The 10000-nt window shown below is 31.4% G+C and overlaps 4 non-coding genes across 4 annotated transcripts; all 4 read right to left on the bottom strand.

Annotated features, from left to right (window-relative positions):
• Positions 1 to 269: 269 nt before the first annotated feature.
• LOC145847005 (5.8S ribosomal RNA) lies at positions 270 to 422 on the bottom strand. Its single transcript, XR_014370999.1, has one exon. It is a non-coding gene; the product is annotated as a 5.8S ribosomal RNA (ribosomal RNA).
• A 182-nt stretch (positions 423 to 604) lies between these two features.
• Positions 605 to 2412, bottom strand: LOC145847016 (small subunit ribosomal RNA). Its single transcript, XR_014371009.1, has one exon. It is a non-coding gene; the product is annotated as a small subunit ribosomal RNA (ribosomal RNA).
• Positions 2413 to 5912: 3500 nt separating this feature from the next.
• LOC145847023 (5S ribosomal RNA) lies at positions 5913 to 6031 on the bottom strand. Its single transcript, XR_014371015.1, has one exon. It is a non-coding gene; the product is annotated as a 5S ribosomal RNA (ribosomal RNA).
• Positions 6032 to 8890: 2859 nt separating this feature from the next.
• On the bottom strand, positions 8891 to 9009 carry LOC145847014 (5S ribosomal RNA). The gene has a single exon (XR_014371007.1). It is a non-coding gene; the product is annotated as a 5S ribosomal RNA (ribosomal RNA).
• Between the last annotated feature and the right edge of the window lie 991 nt (positions 9010 to 10000).

Here is a 10000-nt window from a genome sequence, read left to right as displayed (position 1 = left end):
AGTGATATGCTTAAGTTCAGCGGGTCGTCCCGCCCGATCTCAGGTCAAAAGTGATGTACTATAAAAGTACATGCGCTTTGTACGTCGGCCTTTTGAAGTCACTTAACTTATTCTCGAGCACCTACCGTCGTTGCTACCTCACCCGAGGCCAGCAGGCTGCTCACGCTTCAGCTGTGAAATCGCCAGACCAGCTGTCTTTGACGACACGCTCCTTAATTAAGAAACGAGTCGCAGGCACTTTCAAACTAATGAAAGGATCGGTGTGTTAAAGACCCTGAGACGGACGTGGCCCCAGGATTACCCGAGGCCGCAATACGCGTTCAGAATATCGATGCTCAATGTGTCCTGCAATTCACATTACTTCTCGGAGCTAGCTCCGTCCTTCATCGACGCTCGAGCCGAGTGATCCACCGCTAAGAGATCTCTCGTGTTAATCAATCTCAATGCAACCAAAAAATCGTGTTCAAAAAGAAGCGGCCGCGCCAGCACTTGCGTGCTGAATTATTACTCCCGCTGTCAGGAAGCAACGCGACCGAACTATAACAGTTACAGGGCTCGGTCCCTTCGAAGAAGAGACGTCGCTTGAAATCAAATTTCGATTCGTTAATGATCCTTCCGCAGGTTCACCTACGGAAACCTTGTTACGACTTTTACTTCCTCTAAATGATCAAGTTCGATCGTCTTTTCGAACACCGGCGAGTGCGTTGCCGCACGTACCAGGCTCAATCGGAGGACCTCACTAAACCATTCAATCGGTAGTAGCGACGGGCGGTGTGTACAAAGGGCAGGGACGTAATCAACGCAAGCTAATGACTCGCGCTTACTGGGAATTCCTCGTTCAAGGGAAACAATTGCAAGTCCCTATCCCTAGCACGACCGGGGTTCAACGGATTACCCGGACCTTTCGGCCTAGGGAACACACGATGATCCGGTCAGTGTAGCGCGCGTGCGGCCCCGAACATCTAAGGGCATCACAGACCTGTTATTGCTCAATCTCGTGTGGCTAAACGCCACTAGTCCCTCTAAGAAGTTGTCTCCGACCCAATGGGTCGAGCAGCTATTTAGCAAGTAAGAGTCTCGTTCGTTATCGGAATTAACCAGACAAATCGCTCCACCAACTAAGAACGGCCATGCACCACCACCCACAGAATCAAGAAAGAGCTCTCAATCTGTCAATCCTCGCTGTGTCCGGGCCGGGTGAGATTTCCCGTGTTGAGTCAAATTAAGCCGCAGGCTCCACTCCTGGTGGTGCCCTTCCGTCAATTCCTTTAAGTTTCAGCTTTGCAACCATACTTCCCCCGGAACCCAAAGACTTTGGTTTCCCGGAAGCTGCCGGACAGTTCTTAAGTTCGACACTGCCCGATCGCTAGTCGGCATCGTTTAAGGTCAGAACTAGGACGGTATCTGATCGTCTTCGAACCTCTGACTTTCGCTCTTGATTAAAGAAAACATTCTTGGCAAATGCTTTCGCAGTCGTTCGTCTTGCGCCGATCCAAGAATTTCACCTCTAACGGCACAGTACGGATGCCCCCGTCCGTTCCTATTAATCATTACCTCGTGCTCCGAAAACCAACAAAATAGAACCGAGGTCCTATTCCATTATTCCATGCAACATTATACAAGCGTAAAGCCTGCTTTGAACACTCTAATTTTTTCAAGGTAAACTTGCCGGACCACCGCAACACTCAGTTAAGAGCACCGCGAAGGCACCGACCAACAAGAACAACGAGGCCAGTGCTAGCCTTTCGACCGACCAACCTCGCCGTCCCTATATCCAACTACGAGCTTTTCAACCGCAACAACTTAAATATACACTTTTGGAGCTGGAATTACCGCGGCTGCTGGCACCAGACTTGCCCTCCAATGGATACTCGTTAAAAAGTTTAAAGTGTACTCATTCCAATTGCAGGACCTCGTACGAGGTCTGCATTGTTATTTTTCGTCACTACCTCCCCGAGCCGGGAATGGGTAATTTGCGCGCCTGCTGCCTTCCTTGGATGTGGTAGCCGTTTCTCAGGCTCCCTCTCCGGAATCGAACCCTGATTCTCCGTCACCCGTTACAACCTCGGTAGGCCGATACCGTACCGACGATAGTTGATAGGGCAGTTGCTTTAATGAGATGTCGCCAGCACTAGGCCGTGCGATCCGCAAGCTTATCCAGAGTCACCATTGTAACGACCCGAAAGCCGGTTAGTTTTGGTCTGATAAATGCGCGCCTCACGTCAGTTCGGCGCTTTACGCATGTATTAGCTCTAGAATTGCCACAGTTATCCATGTAAAAGCGTACAATCAAATGAACCATAACTGATTTAATGAGCCATTCGCAGTTTCACTGTACGTGAGCTCGTACTTACACTTGCATGGCTTAATCTTTGAGACAAGCATATGACTACTGGCAGGATCAACCAGATAACTATCCGAGGGCGTTTAAACCCGTTGCTCGACTGAGCGTTTTTACTGTATAAATACAGACCTTTTCTATCACTCGGCTTAAAAGCCTTGCGAACGTTACTGAAAGTCGGCGCCGGCCTTTTGCTGTTTAAAGCGCCAGCCCGCGTCGACTGCAGCATGCAGCTTTACAACTGACTGTTCTTTCTCCCGACCAACCGTTTGCCTTCTGCCGGTTAACTCGTCAGCAGCAACACGCCATCTGTCTGCTGCAGTTACCCGCCTCGAGCCGTGCCTGCCTGCGTCGGCTACTCGTCTCGACGACTTCGCAAAGCTATAAGCCTACCGCCGCTGGACGCTTGTAGTTTTTCATACGCTGCTCCAATGCGTTTACATAGCACGTTCGCCGCCGCTGCAATAGCCGCGCCTCGGGTGCTAAACAGTAATGCTTTAAGCCCGCTTTCTCGTCAAGTCGACCGAACGCACAAACACGTCTCTCTCACTAGTGTAAAGTAATGCATACGTGTATGATGCTCAAATGTTGCTGTTGAACTTTTTTTGCCGATTTTTTCCGATTTTTTTCAATTTCTTTGTTTCTTTTCAATTATTTTAATGTTTTAAGCTTATTTATGCTACGTTTAAATGTTTTAATACTTTTTTATACTTTATTTAATATGTTTAAAAGAAATAAATAAAAAAAAATATGTATAAACTACTTTTTTTAATGTTTTAAATATATATATTTATTATAAATAAACTTTATTTGTATTATTTTTTATTTAAGCGTACTTTTTAAATCTTTATATTTGTTTTATCGTTTTAAGCACATTGCGATAAATATAATAAACAAAAAATTGAATAAAAATAATAATAATAAAAAAAAAAAAAAAAAAAACATAAGCTTATTTTATATGTTTTATTTTATTTTTATTTAAACTTACTTTTCAAACCTTAATACTCGTTTTATTTTTTTAAGCAGATTGCGATAAATATAATAAACAAACAATTAAATGAAAATAAATTAAAAAAATCAAACATAAGCTTATTTTATATGTTACATTTTATCTTTATTTAAACTTACTTTTTAAACCTTTATAGTTGTTTTATTTTTTAAGCACATCGCGATAGATATAATAAACAAACAATGAAATAAAAATAATAATAAAAATAATAATAAATCATAAGCTTATTTTGTATGTTTCATTTTATTTTATTTAAAACTTACAATTTAAACCTTTGTATTTGTTCTATTCTTTTAAGCACATCGCGATAAATATAACAAGCAAACAATTAAATAATAATAATAATAAAAAAATCATAAACTTATTTTATATGTTTCATTTTATTTTTATTTAAACTTACTTTTTTAACCTTTATAGTTGTTTTATTTTTTAAGCACATGGCGATAAATATAATAAGCAAACAATTAAATAAAAATAATAACAAATAAATAAAACAATACGGCTAAACTATAAAAAGAAAACTAAATAACTGATAAATACTTGTAAAACAATATTTGAAAAATGTATTTTGAAACACAACACGATTGATTTATAAATAATAATATATTTTTAATTTGTGTAGTTCATTTAAAGTAGTCTCCCTTTTTGCTTCTGGTTTTATTAGAGTTATATATAACAATAAATGGTGTAGTTTATTTAAAGTAGTCTCCCTTTTTGCTTCTGGTTTAATTAAAGTTATATAACACATACTATAGTAAGTTAGATAAACTATAGTAACTTTATAAAACTACTTTACAAAATACATTTGTATAATTTAATAACTTTAAAATAACTATCAAGAATAAAATAGAATAGCTTTAAGTTTAGTATACAATTGGTATGTAAATTGTGTAGTTTATTGAAAGTAGTCTCCTTATTTGCTTCTGGTTTTACTTGAGTTACATAACGTTAAATAAACATACTTAATAAACGTAACCATCAATACTGTCATTTTAATAAAACTAAGTACAAATACATTGAATTAACATAGAACTTTAAAAAGCCTTCGCTAGTATCTGTTGGTAACAGTAAATAACCTATTATGACTCACAATACAAGTGCGAAATTTATTTTTCATTTGATTTTTCAGGTATTTATTTATTTGTGGAAATAAACTTTTTTATTACATTAGAAACTAATTGAATTTTTCCTATAACTATACCTATTATTATATTTAGTATGCTTAAAAGTAATAAAATGACACGTCGCGATTATATAATAAACAAACAATCAAACAAACAAAGAAATAAAAAAAAAAACTATTTTTTTAAACTTATATTTCAACTATATGTCTTATTTTATTTTCATTTAAACTTACTTTAAACCTCTGTATTTGTTATATATATTTCAACACAATACGATTAAACTATAAGACAAACAACAAAATAAAATAATCACATTAATAAATACACTAAGCAAATAGCTAGAATAAATATAAATAGTTCAATATATACAATATATTTCTTCCATTTTTAAGTTACTTGTTAAACATATTTATTTAAAAATGTTTCTTTAGAATATAAAACTAACAGTTCTACAAATAAAGAAATTAAAAAGCCAATACACATAACACTAACTTTTCATAAATTAGATATGCAAATATGAACAAAATAATAACTAAATTCTAAAGCTTTTGTAAACTGTGAACTTATAAACTTATAATAATAATTGCATATTCACTATTCACAATAGCTTTTTATTTAGTACACAACTGGTCTGTAAATTGTGTAGTTTATTGAAAGTATAATCCCGTTTTGCTTCTGGTTTAAATAAAGTTATACAACACATACTAAAGTAAATTAAATAAAGTAATTCACTACTATCGTATTAAATAAAACCAATTTACAAAATACATTAATTTAAATTAAAGTGAACTTTGAACTTATAATAATAATTGCATATTCACTATTCAGAATTTCTTTAAATTTAGTACACAACTGGTCTGTAAATTGTGTTGGTTCTATTCAAGTACTCTCCTTGTTTGTTTTGTTTTAGTTGTATTTATTTTTAGATACTAGCACATTCAATACACATAATAAAGTAAACCAAATAAACTCTATTAATTTAAACTAAGTACAAATACATTAAGTTAATACAAAACTTTAAAAAGCTTTTGCTAGTATCTGTTGGTAACAGTAAATAACTTATTATGACTCACAATACAAAAGTGCAAAATTTATTTTCGTTTGATTTTTCAAGTAGCCACGCTTTTATTTGTTTTTGGACAAAAAGACTTTAAAGTTTTAGTATAAAAGACTAATTGTATTAATTTTAACTCAGAAAATTGTACTCTACAAGATGGTGCCATTATTTTTTCGATATCTCAAACTGGTCAAACCACTTTTTTAGCGCTCTAATTGGTTTAAACAGCAAATAACGTTATCTGATTGGCTTACGTTTTTATTTGCTAATAACTAGAATTTACTTTTCTTTTAAGCGTTAAAGAAATGTAAATAAACGAGTAATAAGTATAAATAGGTCAGAAAGAAAAATAGTACAAAAAAGATGAATTCAAAAAGCAAAAGCCTACGGCACGTGGTATTCCCAAGCGGTCACCCATCTAAGTACTAACCACGCCCGACACTGCTTAACTTCCCAGATCGGACGAGATGGGGTGTACTCAGTGTGGTATGGTCGTAGGCGTTTGAAGGCGTTTACAAGCCTTTATAAACCCTTCGGTTTATTTAAAAAACCTATTTGCACTTGATTTACAATCAATTTGATATTTTAAAATTATTCCTTATAAAATTTTAACCTGAATTAACTTTTTTTTTGTTTTTTTAATCAACAGTTACTCCCAAACTGTACTAAAACTGTATTGTAACTGTACAAAAGTGTTTGTTTAAACAATTGTTATCTATAAATTACCTAAGACCAGGAAAAGTAGAAGTAAAGTTTATTGAATTATTAAATAAATAAAATAAAATCGTAAAATAAAATAATACAATATGTTTACAATTTGTCATTGATCTATCCATTTATGTTATTGCATTACAAATACAAACATTGCATACATTCAAGAGTATTATTCATCAATCTTTTCAATATAATAAGTTTTAAATTTATATTTATTTTTAAATAATTCCTGACATTTTAGATTACCTGAGATTTTTTTTTTAATTAAATTAATTTTAGTAATTAAATACTTGACGTTCTATTTTGTTTAATTTGATAACTCAACCATGTTTATTTTTTTTACTAATTTAAAAGAACTATTAAACTAAAAGACATTACATACAGCTTCTAAAAGTTTTAAACACCTTAAAAAATATTATTATTTTAAAGATATATTAAAGAACTAAACAGATATTACTCCTAAAAAATCTTGTTAATAATATATAAAAAGTACTCAAAGTCAGACTCGGAAATATATATACTGTTGTATATCTTACTTGAAGTTCACTGTAATTGACACTGTATAACAAAATTATAAAAATCAACCTATTTATATAGCAAAATATTTCTTTATCTTTGTCGTGGCGCGGTGGGTCAGTGGTCTTATCAGCTGACTCATAAGCAGAAGGTTGTAAGATCGAATCCCGCTAGTCGTCACGAAACACCACTATCGTTCAATGTTCGGGCTTCAAATTCTTTGTGATTATACTGTACTATTTATCTATCTAACTAATCTATCTAACAAATGTTGTTCAATCTAGGTTGTGGGTACTTGGGTCGAGTAATGCCTTTGACTTACAATCTGTTGTGGATTGACAATATTCCTCTATCTATCAATAAACAAATCTATCTAATAAATGTTGTTCAATCTAGGTTGTGGGTACTTGGGTCGAGTAATGCCTTTGACCTACAATCTGTTGTTGATTGTCAACATTCCTCTATCTATCAATAATGATTATATTCAATAATAAATGTTGATTAATTCAGTTGTAAGAAAACCAGTGCGCTGGTTAGGTTGGGTAAGGCCTTCGACTTACAATCTTGGGGATTATCAACGTTCATCACAAGTACAGTAACGATCTCATTGAATTTCCAGTTGGAACATTGGATTGTAGTGGTGGCCTACTTTGTAGGTTTTTTGCCTAGTTTGTTTTTTGCCTAGTAGTGTTTGCCTAGTTTGACAAACTATTGTATATATATTGTATAACTTTATTTGTATTATTTTTTATTTAAATTACTACTTATTATTAAAGAATTAAATTTTCTTAGAAAAAAAAACTATGTATTTTAACTAATGCTTATTTTATATGTTTTGTTTTATTTTTATTCAAACTTACTTTAAACCTCTGTATTTTTTATACAATACGATTAAACTATATAACAGAAAAATAATTAAATAATCAAACTATTGAATAAGCAGTTAATTAGTGTGTTTTTTTATGCTTCTTTCATTTTTAACTTACTTGTTAACCATATTTCTTTTATTAAAGTATAAAACTAACAGTTACTAAAATAAAATAATCATAAAGTCAATACACAAAACACTAACTTTTTATAATTTAAATATGCAAACATGAATATAGTTATGAATCTATTATTTATTCAAATAGAATTATTCAAAGCTTATAATTATAAAGCTTTTGTATAATGTTTCAATTACAGTGAACTTTAAGTAAGATAAGTTTTTTTTTTTGTATTAACTACAAAATTGGTATTTTAGTTTATTATTAGTAACTAAATACTTATATTTATTATATTTAAAAAAAAACATCTATACTAACTCTAATTTCAAAGCATATTAAAACATACAAATTTTACCAACTAAATATTTATTTTTATTTTAATTATTATAACTTTCAAACATAAGCTTGTATACCTTATATACCTATATACCTCATATAGTAGGCTTGACATAACATAACATTATTTAATTCTTTTTGTTTGAAATAAACTCATTTAGTTATTAGTAAATTACAACATAAATGTTTATAACAATATAACTAAGATTTAGCTTTTGAGTTAGTAAACTTTGATAGTTTTCTTTTAATAGTTTAATAGTCCTTATTTAAGTTCAAACAAAATTGCTATATATTTAATACACATACAAAAGTAAACTAAGTAAACGTAATTCAATAGTTTCTATTAAGTAAAAGTAATTACAAATACATTAAGTTAATACAAAACTTTAAAAAGCTTTTGCTAGTATCTGTTGGTAACAGTAAATAACTTATTATGACTCACAATACAAAAGTGCAAAATTTATTTTCGTTTGATTTTTCAAGTAGCCACGCTTTTATTTGTTTTTGGACAAAAAAACTTTTAAGTTTTAGTATAAAAGACTAATTGTATTAATTTTAACTCAGAAAATTGTACTCTACAAGATGGTGCCATTATTTTTTCGATATCTCAAACTGGTCAAACCACTTTTTTAGCGCTCTAATTGGTTTAAACAGCAAATAACGTTATCTGATTGGCTTACGTTTTTATTTGCTAATAACTAGAATTTACTTTTCTTTTAAGCGTTAAAGAAATGTAAATAAACGAGTAATAAGTATAAATAGGTCAGAAAGAAAAATAGTACAAAAAAGATGAATTCAAAAAGCAAAGGCCTACGGCACGTGGTATTCCCAAGCGGTCACCCATCTAAGTACTAACCACGCCCGACACTGCTTAACTTCCCAGATCGGACGAGATGGGGTGTGCTCAGTGTGGTATGGTCGTAGGCGTTTGAAAGCGTTTACAAGCCTTTATAAACCCTTCGGTTTGTTTAAAAAACCTATTTGCACTTGATTTACAATCAATTTGATATTTTAAAATTATTCCTTATAAAATTTCAACTTGATGTAAGTATTTTTTTTATTAAAACCTTTTTTTTTGGTGTTTTAATTACAATTACTCCCTGTAACTTTATTTAAGACTTTGTTTAAAAGATTGTTAACTATATTCTATATTAAATACTATGATTAGAAGTAAAGTTTATTAAGTGATTAAACTAAATAAAAAATAATGTTAAAATAAACATGTTGTGTTTAGTTTGTTTTACTATTTCTCATTGTTCTATTTATAGATGGTTTTGTTTTACTTCAAGAATATTTATAGTTAGTTTCTAAAGAATATCTCATACTACATCAGATTTTACGATTAACTTAATTTTAGGTAATAAAATATTTGACGTTTAATTTAATAACTCAACTATGTTTATGTTATAAAATAATAGTATATAATACACATACATTATAATATAATAATATGTATAACTAGTTGTTTTACTTTAAAATGAATAATTAAGTGGAAGAATTAAAAGAACTCACATTTTTGAAGAGAGCGTGGAAAACCAGAATAGTCTATTAAAACATTTATTAAATTATCGATAAATATAGAATACAATAGAATTAAACATATAAACGTAACTGTGGTTGCTTAGAAACTAAACAAGAATTTTTTTAATAAAAATATAAAATAGTTATTATATAGAATTAAAATAAAATAAAAGTAATATAAATTATATTTTTAAACTAAATAACAATTCACGAGCAATATTAGCGCAATGTCAGAGTATGAGTTTATAATAAAGGAATTGCTTCCTTGATGTTGATACTTACCTTATTCAAATAGAATACATTTTCAGCAATCAGGCTTGTGTTTATCTTAGCGCGCGTAACACAACGTTTGTGGGTTTTGGCACACTTTTGTCGATAGTGGGCGCCCCGCCTTTT

The sequence above is a fragment of the Thalia democratica genome, unplaced genomic scaffold (assembly GCF_965202585.1).
Source record: "Thalia democratica unplaced genomic scaffold, ktThaDemo2.hap1.1 HAP1_SCAFFOLD_772, whole genome shotgun sequence".
NCBI classification, from domain to species: domain Eukaryota; kingdom Metazoa; phylum Chordata; class Thaliacea; order Salpida; family Salpidae; genus Thalia; species Thalia democratica.
Note: the sequence above shows the minus strand (reverse complement) of the source record. Positions and strands in the feature narration are given on the sequence as shown.